Source organism: Canis lupus, chromosome 3 (genome assembly GCF_003254725.2).
Source record: "Canis lupus dingo isolate Sandy chromosome 3, ASM325472v2, whole genome shotgun sequence".
NCBI lineage: Eukaryota > Metazoa > Chordata > Mammalia > Carnivora > Canidae > Canis > Canis lupus.
The window spans coordinates 24,603,810-24,619,875 of NC_064245.1; the positions used below are offsets into that span (position 1 = coordinate 24,603,810).

The 16,066-nt window shown below is 37.9% G+C and overlaps 1 non-coding gene across 1 annotated transcript; it reads right to left on the minus strand.

Annotated features, from left to right (window-relative positions):
- Positions 1-218: 218 nt before the first annotated feature.
- Positions 219-324, minus strand: LOC112654255 (U6 spliceosomal RNA). Its single transcript, XR_003132904.1, has one exon. It is a non-coding gene; the product is annotated as a U6 spliceosomal RNA (small nuclear RNA).
- Between the last annotated feature and the right edge of the window lie 15,742 nt (positions 325-16,066).

Genomic DNA, 16,066 nt, shown 5'->3' on the forward strand with positions numbered 1-16,066 from the left:
TTTTTTTTTTTTTAAGTTTCAGTTTATTTATGATAGTCACACAGAGAGAGAGAGAGAGAGAGAGAGAGAGGCAGAGACATAGGCAGAGGGAGAAGCAGGCTCCATGCACCGGGAGCCCGACGTGGGATTCGATCCCGGGTCTCCAGGATCGTGCCCTGGGCCAAAGGCAGGAGCCAAACCGCTGCGCCACCCAGGGATCCCTATTCCTTTCTTTTTTAAAAAAAGTAGAATGCTTTACGAATTTACATTCATCCTTGCACAGGGACCATGCTAATCTTTTCTGTATTGTTCTAATTTTAGTATATGTGCTGCCGAAATGGGTACAGTGGGACCTTTATTTCAACTCAGTGTCAAGCAGAGAACAAGCTATCAGTAAATACATTTTTAATGGATAAAAATGATTGATGTACTTACTGTTCTTAAATATGTGCTCATCAACCTTACAATACACGAGTAAGCAAATTTCCTCCTCTTGATTTTATTTTTGTTCACAAGATGTTATAGGTAAACTGATCTTTTAAGAAAAATGAAATCTGAATCACAAGATAAATAATGGAAAGAGAAGAACTGAGTCCATTTCCAAGCTCCAAGCGAAAGAGCTGTTAGGTTAGGGAAGGGTGAGGTGTTCAAAGGCAGACGTCTTCCTTCTTTTGCCCTTTACTTCCTCTCTTTCCTCCTCTTTCCTGGGTGACTAGCCTAAAAATTGAGGAAATTTCTACGTGCAAAAGATGTCAATCATTTCTGGATCAACATATCTGTAAAACTGCACCCTGAGCAGATCTAAGCTTTGCTAAATTAGTCCACACATCAGCCATTAAATACTGGCCACAAACTTACAGCCAAGTATGAAATGGAGGCTGGTAGAAACAATTTAGGTGAAAGTAAGTCAAGGGCTTTTGCCCTAGTAGACAGACAGAGGAGCGGGGGTAAGAGTGGGGTGTGCGGGGGTGAGTAGATTTGAAGCACCCCTTGTCTAGGATTGTGGAAACAGGGAAGACATTCATGCTTAGGGGGAATTTCTCTTGGCATCTGGCCATGGTTATTTTGGGTCCAATCATGCTAGACTTTTCAATCAGAGTGAGAAACTTCCCTGTAGAATTGAATATCTGTAAAGCAATCACAGCTACTTGTCTGGTGGATATACACTAGAGGAAGACAGGCCAATCTCCTTCAAGAATCTAACAAAGACTTCTGTCACCTTTCTTCCTTCACAGTTTGACTTTGCAGGTTTCTACCTGTCTACACGTATAATAATGCAGAGGCAAATAGCTCAAGTTCTTAAAAAAAAGGAACAAAATAACTTGGGTGCAATGCTAACTTTATTTGAATATTTATTCTCAACCAAATAGCTCCCTTTCTTCCAAGTAAAATAGTTGACAGCAAAGAAAGTCTTCCAGTTCCAACATGCTTACCTGTTCACTTTTGTATTAGAGCCTGAGGTTTGCCCTGACACAATGAACAAACACAGGGTTTCAAAGAATAAGAGATAATATATTCTTGGAAAAGACAGGTAAGAAAATTGCTATTTATATTAAAAGGGCAGGTTGAGGTTATGTATATCTTTTAGGTTTGGGAGAGGCACATCAATCCAATATGCAGAAGAAACATTATTCTCTAGAATTATTAATTTCACAAAGCAAATGAAAAAATCATCATTTCAAAGATTGGAATTTTGGTAATCAAAAGTTCTTTACCTAAGTAATGAGTTTTCCAGAAAGAAAGAAAGAAAGAAAGAAAGAAAGAAAGAAAGAAAGAAAGAAAGAAAGAAAAAAATTAACCTAATAATGACATCCATACTTTTTGGTTCATTTACATGTTTAATGTGAAGAATTACCATTTATTTAACTCTAGTGGGACTCAGGTACTATAGAGACCTTTACATTGCTGATTTTCTCTACTCCGTTTCCTCTTAAAGGATTTATCAGGAGACACTGGCTTGTTAATTAATCACCCTCTTTCTCCTTTATCCTTAGAGTGGGATTGGCAAAGGAAGGTCTGGTACGGACCGCTCTTGAATAATCTGCACAATTTATTACAAAGCAGATTCCTGGGCCTTAGTTTAGATCTCCTGATTCAGACTTTCTGGGTTTGAGATCCAGTATTTTGTATTTTTAATAAATTCACCAGGTGATGCACACTAGAATTTCAGAATTCTTTTATAGTGGGGAAAACTTATCTTCCAGGGAGGGACAGCTTTAACTTAAAAGTGGAGAGTAGGAAGGGAACTCAGAGCTTTCCAGCCAAAGGTACACAGTCATGCTTTGGGTAGAATCGCAAACTTACACATATTGCATATTTCTAATAGTATTTCAAGGGAATTTATCATACTTATAATATACCAGCAGCATTAATTAAACTGGGATAATATTCAGATATATGCTTAATATAGAAGTATATACTTTTCTTTTTTTAAAAAAGATTTTATTTATTCAGTCATAAAAGACAGAGAGAGAGAGAGAGGCAGAGACACAGGCAGAGGGAGAAGCAGGCTCCATGCAGGGATCCGGATTTGGGACTGGATCCCAGGTCTCCAGGATCATGCCCTGGGCCGAAGGCAGGCTCTAAACTGCTGAGCTACCCAGGGATCCCCCCTATACTTTTCTTTATGAGAAGTTTAAAAGTGGCATAATACTTCATTGCATGAGTAGCCACAGGGACCTGCATTCCTGTAAACAGGCACCATGGGAGACTTTTCTGTCCCATTGTGCTATGGAAACACAGAATGAGAAATGACCTAATCCCAAAACCATTAAACACACAGTTAGTGATAAGTGACCGTTAAAAGAATGTGATCATAACACTTCAGGAGCTTGATATGGCACCTCTAAACTTTGGTTAATGGCTTAATATGCAATCAAGTGTCTTTCAAAAATGTCTACCAACGCAAGAAACATGAAACAGGTCATACAAAGAGACAAGTATCAGCACTGAGATAGATTACAACCTGCTCCTCTGTGCTCACAGCCAGAGTTATCATTCTCACCCCAGTTCTGTGTTATAATCACTCATCGAGCTTTTATTTTTATAATCACTCACATCACATCTATAAGCCTCACCCAGGAACTTCCCATTTAATTAAACTGTGGTGGAAAACCATGAGAACTGGAAAGGAATATCTTCAGTCCAGGAAAACTGAAGAGAACAGGAAGGGACCCATTATCAGAGTAGAGATTTTAACATCTTCCTGAAATGCAAGGATGACTGGAGTTTGTTGATGTGGAAGAGAGTAAGTTGAAGCCTGACATGTGCTTCATGTCAGGAAGCCCATTAGCTCTGCACAGCCCCGAAGATGTGTGGCCCTTAGAATCACAGGGACAGTGGACAGTAGTCGTTAAACAGGGATCATGGGATGGAAGATTCACTGAAGTACAAAATATAGACTACCTGGCCACTGCCTTCCCTTCCCCCAAACACAGGGCTCCTGGTTGCCAAATTAACATGTGAAAAAAGGAAAAGGATCTTTTCTTGTGGTATTAAATGAGTGATCTAAGAAGCACCAGGACAGCTAGGAAGGGCACTGGAGCAAGTGACTCTGTTCTGTCACTTTACAGTCCCTTAGTGTGAGAGCTGGCTCCCTAACCCCTCACCCTACAGTGCAGCTGGCTAATCAACAAGCCCACCTACCCTCCGAAAGCTCACAGAATGATACTTCTGTAGCCTGTATTTAAATACACGTGAAAAACAAGGGGCCCCAATCATGAGGAAACTCTATGACAACACAAAAAGAAAACTCAAAGTAAAGAGAGAAAAAAGTGATCCTGAAGAATTTAGAAAAAAATCTTTCTAATTAATATTAGAGAGAATAAAGAAGATTCCGCATCCTTAAAACAAAAACAAGATGCAATGAGAAAAGAAAAATTAGAGAACAAAAAGAGCTCTAGATACTTAAAAAAATATGCTTTATGAAATTAAAAAAGAAAGGGAAGAAATCACAAGAGTTGAAAGAGACTGTTGAGAAGTAAATCTCCTAGAATAAAAATTGGAGAGTTAAATTTTTTTAAAAGTGAGAGAAAAGTTGTAAGACATACATAATAATTCAGAAGTTCAACATTCTATTCATAGAAATTTTAGAAATGGACCAAAGAAGACAGAGGGGGAGGAAATAAAAAGAGAGAGAAAAAGAAAGAGAGAGAGAGATTTCCTAGAATGGAAGACAAAAGTCTTCAGACCAAAAAGACCAGTGTATCCCCAGCACATGAAGTATTAGAGTCCACTCTAATTTTCATGCCATTTCAGAATGCCATGGAGAAAGATTATCCAAGGAAGTTTCCAAGGAGAAGAAACAGGACATCAACAAAATAACAAGTGTAGTTTGGCATTGGACATCCAATTAATTCTGAATGCTAGAAGGTATTAGAACAATGCCTTCAAAGCTTTGAGTGGGAATCATTTATAACTTGGAATCCTAAAAGCAGTCAAAACAACTGTCCAAAGAAGGACACATTTTTAAAACCTTCAAAAATTTAAGTTCCCTGAAAGGTACTTTCTGTCCACAATTTCTTAGGATATTATTTGAGGATACATTATAGCACAATAAGACAGTAAATTAGGGATGAAAATGTGAAATCTAGCAAACAGATGATCCAGTCCAGGACAGAACTGCGCAGTGACCCATTCTAGAGAGAAATTAGAACAACTTCGTGAGGACCATGAAAGGTTTGAGAAAAGGTATCAAATTAAAAAGGAGATTTGAATACTACTCTGGAGATACTAAAAGATTTTAGGAGATAGAAAAGGCAGGTAATGTAAGAAAAAAAAGAAAAGCAAATAGAAAACAAACCAGATAAGAAACTAAGTTGTAATCATAATACACTACACGACACTACAATGGATACTATTTATATTGTGATTAGAATATAAATAATGGTTAATGACTTTTGACTTTAAGAGACAACCTAAAGACATAGTCAATTTTTAAGAAGATAGACTCTAAGATTCTTACTGGCTGCATGAATCCAGAAATTTTCTTAATTTCTATGTTACTCAATTTCATTTCTGTAAGATAGAAATGTTATCTATTTTATCATCTTTTTGTGAGGCTTAAGTTACTTTACACAAAGTACATGTAATAGTGCTTGATACACAGTAAGTCCTCAGTAGGAGTTAAACAACAAACAACATAGAAAAACTACATGAATTTATTGACACAGAACAAAAATAAAATGTTGTGAAATTTGACAATATAAATGTTAAATATAGACAGCCAAATGACTGAATGTAAGGAAGAATAGTGAAGTGGAATCAAGAGATACCGTTTATAATTGCTAGAAACAAAAATAAATAATAAGGACAATTAAGACAAAAAAGCAAAATTTAAAAAAAAAGCAAAACTTAGCAAGACAATTGTGTGAGTTAAATCATAATCCATCATAACAGGAAACCATAATTATATGACTAGAATTAACAAGTCAAAAGCTAGCATGTAAGCTTATAATATATAGATAGAGGTGGAAACAACAGAAGAACCAAAAGAAATAAAACTGCTTTCTTTAGGAAGGACAGGACGCCTGGGTGACTCAGAGGTTGAGCATCTGCCTTCAGCTCAGAGTGTGATGCTGGGATCCTTGCATGGAGCCTCCTTCTCCCTTTGCCTCTGTCTCTGCCTCTCTCTCTGTGTGTGTCTCTCATGAATAAATAAATAAATTAAATCTCAAAAAAAATTTAAAAAAAGGAAAATCATAGGGAAAGAATACCAATTTCTAGACAAAGTTTGATCTTTTAAAAATAATCTAGTAATTGGCCATAAGAGACAATGTTTATTCTTACTAATGAAGTTAAGCAAAAATCACCGTGCACCTAAATGAACAAGTGACACTTAATGTCACTCATTCATTTACTTCTCCACCCCTTGAAATCATAAAGCACAGTTTGGGGAAGGTGTTCAACCACTGACTTCAAGCTCTTTGGGGCAGCTCTTACTGTCCAATCTGCTCTTCACCTTTCTGTCCTCTCTTTTCTTCCGGGCCTCTCTATGATGATTTCTTCACCATTAGATTTCCTTTCCTGTGTTCCCAAAGGATGAGCACCTTTGTAGTCAGTCCTAGAAACCCAATCTTTATCCTGAATCTCCGCTCAAAAGCCTCTAGAGACGGATTTTGTTGACACCTTCTTTTATCAAGAGAACGTGTAATACATAAATAGCAATGCTTGCTTTGGTGAATTCCATCAATGCTTCTTAATCTGAACCTCATAGAGCATGCATTTTTTTGGCTGTTCAATTTCTTTAATCATCTAAGACCTTAAATTTATACTCTTATTCAGTTGTTTGTCTAAGATAGAGGTATTAATAATGAAAACACTTCTATCTGCCAAAGCTGACAGATTTTTTTCTCAGAAACTGAAAGAAAACTGCCCTGGCAGCCTTAGTTAGATGCCTAGGAACCATATTCTTCATACACACATACACACATATTTTAAGAGGTTGACTAAGTGTTGCCTGTGAAAATCCCACCCTTCTAAATAGTGCAGGAAGGTTCCTATGAAATCTCCAGATTTAATGAAAGGTAAGAATATAAAATAATAGGTACTATTATTGTAAGTAATGTCATCAGTGGCTTTTGGCTCTGACCTAACTTTAGAGTAACATTAGGTCTCCTCCCAAAGAGCGAAGACCTTTCTTTTTCTTCTATCACATATGATTTAGCTGATGTTCATGCTTAGAGGATACTCATGACTTCAGTAGAAGACTTTGAAGGAGTATGACCACTAGGTTCAAGGCTGGTAGTTCTTATGCTAGGGATCCAGCTCCTATGGGGTCAGGGGCAGAAAAATTAGGTTGAAGGGAACAGTCACAGGGACTGTCACTAGCACCTTCAGAATGGAAGAGCAAAGAAAGCAATGTGGTTGAAGCTCAGCAGGGGAGGCAGTTCCAGAAAGTGAGGTCAGAGAGGTCAATGAGACAGTGAAGTAGAGGATAGATTTCATAAGGCCTGGGAGGCTTTCAAGGGCCTTTACTTTTTTTTTTTTTAAAGATTTTATTTATTTATTCATGAGAGACACACAGAGAGAGGCAGAGACACAGGCAGAGGGAGAAGCAGGCCTCCCACAAGGAGCCTGATGCGGGACTTGATCCCAGGACCGCAGGATCACGCTCTGAGCCAAAGCAGACACTCAACCGCTGAGCCACCCAGGCATCCCAAGGGCCTTTACTTTGGGTGAAATGGAAAAATATTGGAAAGTTTAAGCAAAAGAATATCAGGCTTTTACAGTATCACGTTGGTTATTCTTTTGAGCATAGACTATTTTGAGAAAGAATAAAACAGGAAGGTCAAAGTAAGGCTACTGCAATTAACCAGGCTGTAGATTATGCTTGGTTGAGTCAGGAAGGTGGTAATGAAGGAAATGAGACTTGATTGGGTTCTAAATGTATTTTCAAGATAAAACTAATAAGATATGCTGATCATTTGAATGTTGGGATATAAGAGAAAGGAGTCAAGAGTGATTCCAAGATCATGGCTTGAGCACCTGGAAAGATGCAGTTGCCATTTACCTGAGATGCACATGTCTTTAGATAGACCAGATTGGTAAAGGGAGATCAAAAGCTCAATGTCAGAAATATCAAACTTGAGAAATCTGTTACAAATACAAATGGAAAGTTGATATGAGTGACCAAGAAATAAACTTCTAACTTTTTAAAATTTATGTCAAAAATGACTTCACACAAACTAAGTATCCTAAGATAAATTTATAGTTTGATAATCTTGGATCTGTCATATAAAAATGCTATGGAAGATCCATTTTTTTAGTTATTTCTATTGAATAACAATTGTGAACATTCCTAAAAGATTCCCCCCAAAAAGCAGTTAATAGTGAAGCTTGAAGATAAAAATCTTTTACCCTTGTTCCCAAAATTGACACCAATGAGCCTCAAATGCCTGAGGGCCTTTACTATCAGATCATCCATTGTTATAATAAAGCATGTCATGTCAAATTCAGCAGGCATTTTCACAAAGCATATTTTACACTTGACTTGCCCCTAAGCATTTAGATATTTATTTCTCCCTGAAGCCACCTGTACAGTTAGATTAGATAATTCTTAAGAGTTTGATTTTAGTCAGGTGTGCTGACGAGCACAAACAATAAATCGTTGGGAAATATCCAGATTTCAGCTGCCCTTTGTGCGAGTTGAATAAAAAACAACAACAAAAAAATAGTAATAATAAGTAAATAAAAGGTAATTTAATTTATTCATTGATCTCTTTATTGAAACTTTTGTAGCCAGCTTATGTAATTCAAAGTTGCCCTTATTAATTATCTCTCTAATCTAGGGCAAATCCGTAGTGGAGACAACATAGATGAAGTATTGCCAAATTGCCCTCTGGTGAGAAACGTTCCTCTGTCTATCAAGACAGGCTCTCTTTGCCCGTATGCATTAAAAGATAGATGCTGGAAAAAGGAAAACAAGAGCAGCGTGTAGTGAAACTGGTTCTTTCAATTTTTAGTAGTGTAACAGTCAGAAGAGATTTCTGGGATGTTTTTGAAGTTTTCCTTTATCCAATAGTGGGATGAGCCATGGGCTACACAATGCTTACATAACCTTTAAAGTAAAAAAACTAAACAACAAACAGTAAATCAAATGGCAGTTTTATGAGAGCAGCAGTGTCAGTTTCAGGATGATGCTTCGATTCTACGATTAAAATCAGTTTATTTTCAGCACTCGCTATGTGGAAGATTTGTTTTGCTTTTGGCACATCACACATAATCAAAGGAGTCTGAATGCACTTCTTTTTAAGCCATTTCTAACTTCTTTGTAGATCCAGGATCAACCAATCAACAATCAAGTATGTGAAGGAAAAAGTTCAGCTTTTTGATGTAACTTGGTATAAAAGCTCAACTTTATTGTGTAACTTATCTCATAATACAAAAAAGAATCTCAATTAAGTACGTACAAGTAGGGATGGGGTAACTGGGTGAGGGTATTAAGGAAGGCATACGATGAGATGAGCACTGGGTATTATACTATATGTTGGCAAATTGAATTGAAAAAAAAAAGAAAAAGACAGAAAGAAAAAGAAAAAGAAAGAAAGAAAGAACATACAAGTACATGCTTGAGAGGGGAAAAGTTTAGTTTAGTCCTGGGAATGGATGTGGATCAGCTCACTCACTCAAATATAGGTAAGGGATATCCTTGGAGCCAGACAGCTAAACCACATTTCTCTGATGCTCATGTACTGTTTCCTTTCTGTGAATGCCAAGCATCCTTGCTCCTTCCCTTCTTTGGGACTTCTTCCCTCTCCCCTCTCTTCCTCCCCAATCCTATATGTGGTTCGCATGGAAACCAGCAAGTTCTTATAGCGTGTTACTGTTGATTAGTTCTTTGATTAGTCCAGGGGTGGGGACCTCCCCCGCTAAGCCATTCAAAGCTTTTCCCTAAGTAGTTTTAAACACCAAGAAAGAAACTCACAGTACCTCTCTGGCACATAGAAACCACAAAAGGGGAAATGGTATCAGCGGTAAATCTGCAATGAGAGAGTGAAGTCAACTCCCTGAGAAGGAGGTGACTCTAGAGTAGGAGAATGAGGGGTGGGGAGAGGGAGAGGAAGGGAGAGAGAGACTGCAAAGTTCAGGTCAAGGTTTCCTGTTGACTTAAGGCCCAGATGCATTCATATCTTTTCTGTTTCTTTAATCCTCTGTTTCCAGGAGACAATAAATCACCTTTCCTATTTTGGTTACCTAACTTAGTTCAAGTTGATTTTCTGTTCGTTGCAACCCAAAACACCAAAACCAGATATTCCCAGCTGTCAAAAACAAAACAAAAACCAAAAACAAAAACAAACAAACAAAACAAAAAAATAACAATTAAAACTACTAAAATTGATGTATCGCTGTGCACAATTTGGATCCAATAATTATAACTCCATGTGAGATTTCTGAAAGGCAAATTGACTTCAGCTCCCAGGAGTCCCTGACATTTAAGTTTAGAAGTCACAAAATCAGGATGAGCTGAGAGCAATCTAAAAAGTTCACAAAAGTTAGCATTCTCCTGTTGAAGAATGTATAGTAACACACCCATTTAGAGGAAGAGAGGTGAACAACTCAGCTTTAGAGTCTTCTTTCAAAGTAAGTTTCTATTTGGCTCATGGAGAGAATAAATGAACTAAAATTGATATTATTCACAGTTTTGAGCCAAACAGCCTTCCTAGGTTGCTTCTTAAATTAAAAAGAGAATAGGATCTCTTCTGGAAGAGGTAAAGGGTGGGCAGATGAACTAGCCCAGTGTGGAAAAGCTTTAGACATTAGAAGTCCAACCCCCTGTGTGACCCAAGCTGTGCTCTTTTTATATGACTTGACTTAGGAATTGGGCAGGGCTGAAATGGAGAGAAATTTTCTCCAATTATAAATCTGAGGAGAGTTCCTTGGGGGAGTTTACAGATTCTTTATCTGTTTTACAAAGGAAAACAAAAACACACTTCCTTAAACCCTTCAAAATTAAGTAAAAGCAAGGATGGAAGTAGGGAAGCAAATTCTATCTACAAACCACCAAACCCATAATTTTACACTCTACAAGCATCTAAATAAACAAAATCATGCAGTGTAAACACTGTTGATAAAAGACTGCCACACAGTGTTTAATAGCCCTACGGGGAAATAAAAAGACAACATAAATACATTGTTGTTGTTTCTTTTTTTTCACAAAGGACACATTCTCTATAGTTTCAGAAAAATTATTATTTTTAAAGAAACTAAGTGATGTTTCTCTAGTTTTCCATTTAAAGTAAGTATCATAAACAAGACCAGGAATTTAGAGATAAAGATGTTTATGAATACAGAGTGTCCATAATTTCCAGTAAAGAACTTAGTGTGAGAAATTTTCTAAAACTTTAAGGTAGGAAATAATCAGCAAATACAGTGTGTACTTACTCAACATCATTCACAAAGCTGTGTCCAGGAGGAAAAGTTCTCTTTACATTTCTGCATGGTTCTCTTTACATTTCTTCAAGCCCATAAGCATATTTTCATTGTCAGACCATATGGTGACAATTCTGGGTTCAGAAGGATGGTTGCTCAAAAGTAGCATAAGATACTTTCCTGTTAAAGACTAGTATTCTGAAAAAAAAAAAAAGAGAGACTAGTATTCTCTGGCATTTCTAATACCAGTACTCGCAATAGCAGCTCAGAGGACTTGGACCACCTCACTGACTATCTGCCAACTACGGAGCCTCTCTTCCTGAGTCAGACACACTCTTGGTCTCATTAGTGGTGCCTAGGGTCACAGAGTCATTTAGCCAATTTTCTTAAGGGATTTGTGGCATTGGGGTTGCTTGGAGCAATAGAAGCTCACATTGCATTGTCAATTCCTCCACCAGAGCTACTACGGGAAGCATAGATTATGGGAGATTAAGAGATTATGGGATGTCCCAGGCCTATTTTATTCCTATACAGAGGGACCAAGAAGTTTGTGGGAAAGAACTCATCACCAAAGAAATGAAAATAATGTAGGGAGCCAGTGAACTGATATTGGAAAGGAGAGAGATTCTGTACACAATTTGTCACCAAGATTGTGCCCTGGTCTAGGACCTATAGATTTATGATTGAGTTGTGGAGATTACAATTTCAATAAAAGAACAAGTAAAAGTAAATAAATAAATAAATAAATAAATAAATAAATAAATAATTAAATAAAACTGTTTTCCCTGAGATCTCTCTGAGGTATGAAGGGTGCAAGGCATCAGGCTCATGGACACCAGGAGTGGCAGTGATGTCAGTGACAGACAGCATCACTGGCGCTGAAAGCAGCCACAGTAGGAAAGTAGACTTTGCTGCAGCTGCTGCTGGATGCCGTGCCCTGGATGTTGAGCATAGTTACACATGGTGACATCCTCTTCTGCTGTCAGGGGACGTTTCAGTCTGGTAGGCAGTGTCAGCAGCAGAAACAGCTGCAGTGGTGTTTCTGGCGGGAGGCACAGCTGCCTCCCTTGGCATGAGCTGCAGCCAGGGTCTTCATTACAAGCATTCAAGACAAAAGAGAGATAGAATTCAGGCCTGCCATGGCAGTCAAGAGGCTTAGTTCTCAAAGCACATAGCAGAAACCCTCTGGGAAATCCAAGCTCTACTGGTGAAAAATTTGAGGGAGGAAGTAGTTCCTTCTAAGCATAAAAGGATGGGCCTTCACAAATTCTATTCAACCGCTGATGGTGGTGTCTATCCCTAGGCTGGAATGACTTGGGAGGCAAAGGGCACATACGTACCATATTCCCCAGCACCTATACCTTCTTGTCTACAGTCACTCCTTCATGTGTTTGAGTGGTAAGGGCCAAGAAATCTTTGCTACCAATATGTGCTACTTTGAGCTGCATTCTGTGACACTCTGTTAGTTCAATGACCAATGTCAAGACCAGAATTTGTGACAATACAAGGGTTGACCTCTTTAGTGAGCATGAATAAAAATCTAAAACTTTCCCATACTAAACAAGCCATTCCACTCCGAAGGCTTGCCATATGCGTGACCGCCCTTCTGAGAAAAGCAGCTGCAGAAGATTCCCTGGGCATAGAGACTCATGCTTTCTGCCAGGTGACCCTGCCCTGGTCACAGTTAACTGGGCCAGGGCCTGTTGCCTGATACAAAGGCTACTACAAAAGCCTTTCAGTAAAGATAGTGACAGGCTGAACTAATCAGATTCTCTTGGTGAGTTTGAATGCCAGATATCCAGAGAGCTTTGGCAGAGTAAAGTGGCATGGGATGAGGGAGACAGAGAAAGAAGGCAATGGGGAGATGCCATGTGCCAAGAGAAAGAAGATGCCCAGAAGCAGAGAGTGTAGCAGCATAGAGAGCTAGTCAGAAGTGGTTAAGTAGTCTCAGAAAAAGTGAACCAAAGATTATTTGAGTCCTACCAGGGGGATACAGGAGAGTAGAAGGCTTTGTATTCTGAAAGCCATTTTAGATCTTGTTCTGGTTCCTTGAGGCCCGAATGAGCAGCTCCTATTTGTAAGCAGTGAAATAATTTATTAGCTGAATATAAATAACTAAAACAATGGTAAAGTCAAGAGAGAAATAAAAGTATTTCAAAAGCAGATTATTTAACATGCAAATGCATTTTCAGGAAATGCACACTTTTTTTTGTTTGTTTGTTTTCCAGCTTTGCTTATGCTGCAAAATATTCACAGGTAAGATAGATGGCCCACACTTCAAAATACGTCATATATGCCGATAGAAAACTCTGTTGTTATTTTTTCTGTCATTCTTATTTCATCCTTCTATTTTACTCCATCATGAATTTCTGTTCCCATAAGCTGAAAGAACTGAAAGTTTCCTATTTCACCAGGTATCTTTAGGAGAAAATCCCACAACTGGAGGAATTTGAGTGCATCTCTGATCATAGCAAACTAAAAGAATATAAGGTAAAGGAGGAGAGGAAAGGGAATGGGTGATAAGTTTGGTTTGTCACCAAGAAACTGTGTGTATAAATGTATTTAAACACATTCTCTGAAATAATGAAGAGTAATCTGCATGAAAAACAAATTAGTCTTCAATAGCCCACCTCCCTGTTAGTAATAAAGTTGCTTCTTCTTTCTCACATCTACTGGCTATTCTTTCCCCTCACGACAGTTTGTACCATACGATTCCTATTAGGAGAGCAGCAGTCAACTTATGATCCAATAACACTTCACCTTCATGAGGTGCTGATAGATCAGGACAGCATGCTCACGCCTTTCAGATATTCCTCTGGGAAAAATACAGTGTAAAAATAGAATGAACCACCAACTGTGTTCACAAATTCTAATTTACAATGAGGACAAATGTTAGACACTAAAGGTCAAAATACTTTCAGGTGATTCTTGCTGAAGCAAAATGCCTGTAGCATTAATAGAGTTGCATTTAAAGATCACGCCTTTCAATATTGTCATTTTGCTTTGCTGCCAAACATATTGTTTCTGTAAAGCCAGAGTTTAATTCAGTTCTTGACTGAAAGATCCTATAGTGAAGAATAAACATGTAAAACTCATCAGTAAAATCCTAAGGAGGGGGATTAAAAGAGTAATTAGTGGGCCTCTGACCTGGTAGATGCATGACTGTATGATAAAGCTACCACAATGTGTTTTGGTGAAGACCTTCAATCTGAGACATTTTTGCATAACCACACTGAAATTAAACTACAAAAGTGTAAAATAAATTTTGGTTACCAAGGAATGTGTACCAAACTATTCTTGATTCTTCTTCTATCTCTAACCCTTAAGACAACAATGAAGAATTTTTACTTTATTCAATACTATACCATTGGGATTTTAGAAATTATACATGCATTTATTTTATAGTCATATCCATTCAATAAAATATTTCAAAAGAAATATGTCGTAACTTAGCCTCCAAGAAAATATTTATCCTTTCTCTTCGAACCAAGATTATAAATGTCATATAATCCATATGTATATAATTGAAAGTATTGAGTAAATATTAGCGATTCGTTTGAGGTCTAAATATTCCCTTTTCCCACATCTACTGTCTCATATTATCTACTTTACATCCATTCAAATAGATATAGAATTATGAGGAGGTCTGCAAGGATAGAAGTGTCCTTGATCTTATTTTAGATCTTTTAGATCTTCAAATATTTAGATATTATTTTAGATCTTCAAATAAGTGTCATTAATAAGTCAAATAATTATTAATTGAATGTAAACGAAGAAGACCCCAGTAGAGTCAAGAGAGAAATCAAAATATTGAGAGGTGGGCCATTTAATAATATACAAATGAATTCTCAGGAAATGCGCAGACTTTTTGCTTACTTTGCTATATGACAAAGTATTCATAGGTAGGACAGATTTCCCATTTCAAAATATATACCATGTGCCAATGTAAGACTTTTTGTGTGTGTTATTTTTCTCCTGGGTGATGAGGCAAGGCCATGTCATGGGTGAGAGAAAGGGGGTTGGTTTTTCCCTGCCTAAATGAAATAAATAGTCCTACTCTCTGTAAACCTGGGGAATGGCTACTCGTGGAGCAGAAATGAGTCATGGAGCCTAACGGGTTTCATCAGTGAGTGTGGGAATGTGAGGAGTGAGGCTATAACAATGAGGGTGGTCATGTGTCCCTGTCCTGTCAAGACAGACAAAGAGCAACTGGGGCACCTCACTTCCATATTCTACATGGTGGCAGTTGCCATAGCAAGAAAAATAATGTATTAGGTGAACAGTCTCTGGGTAGCAAGTCAGGGTCAGCCATTGTGGAGTCCTCTGGTCTTAGCGGCTGGGTCTTAGTTTCACAGCACCGGTGGGTGGTGAGAACAGCCAAGAATGAACACAGACCTCATGAGAACCCTGTTCTCTTCCTGGGATGGAGTCAATCATCAACACAGGACATAGAAAAGGGCAATGGTGCCCAGGGATGGCTCAGGAATTAGGTGAGGACATCTATTTCATACCGTACTCACATATGCGTTATACATGTAATGATTGCTTTTTAGGCCATATAGAAGCGTCCTCACTTCAAAACAGTCATAGCAATGCAGTCATGTCAAGATAACTGCTATAAAAGCATAATAGTAACATCTCATATCCTGACAGAAAAATGAAACAGAGTATGTGAAGTTTTATTTTGTTTTTGCCACATAATACTTTATTCAAATAAAATCTTGCACACAAGCCCTAATTCCTGCGCAAAGAGAAAAGCTGGTTTGGTGAGATGAGGACTAAGAGACTAAGGACTAAGAACCTCCAGCTCTTATCGCAGACAGATCCTCTTCCTATCCACCACACACCCTTTGTCTTCAATCACATTGCAAAGGGTCTGGAGAGCCAATACAAAATAAATCACTGGAACTGAGCCTGGAAACACATCTATGAAAATGTGGGAATTTGCTGGATAAGTGGCATTTCAAATAAGTGTGTGTGTGGAGGGGGGGCTGGACATGGATAGAGAATAAATAAATAAGGAGAGAGAGGCAGGGAAAAATCTGGACAAAGTTACATCAGGATGTTTGTTACTTGTGGTCATTTTTTGATGGTATTATCAGTGATTTTTAATGTTTTCCTTTCCATCATTCTACTTTATTGGAATAGCTTATAGTACATATATCGGTTTTGTAAAGAGAATAGATAATACAGAAATCTGGGTGAAGATCTAACCAAG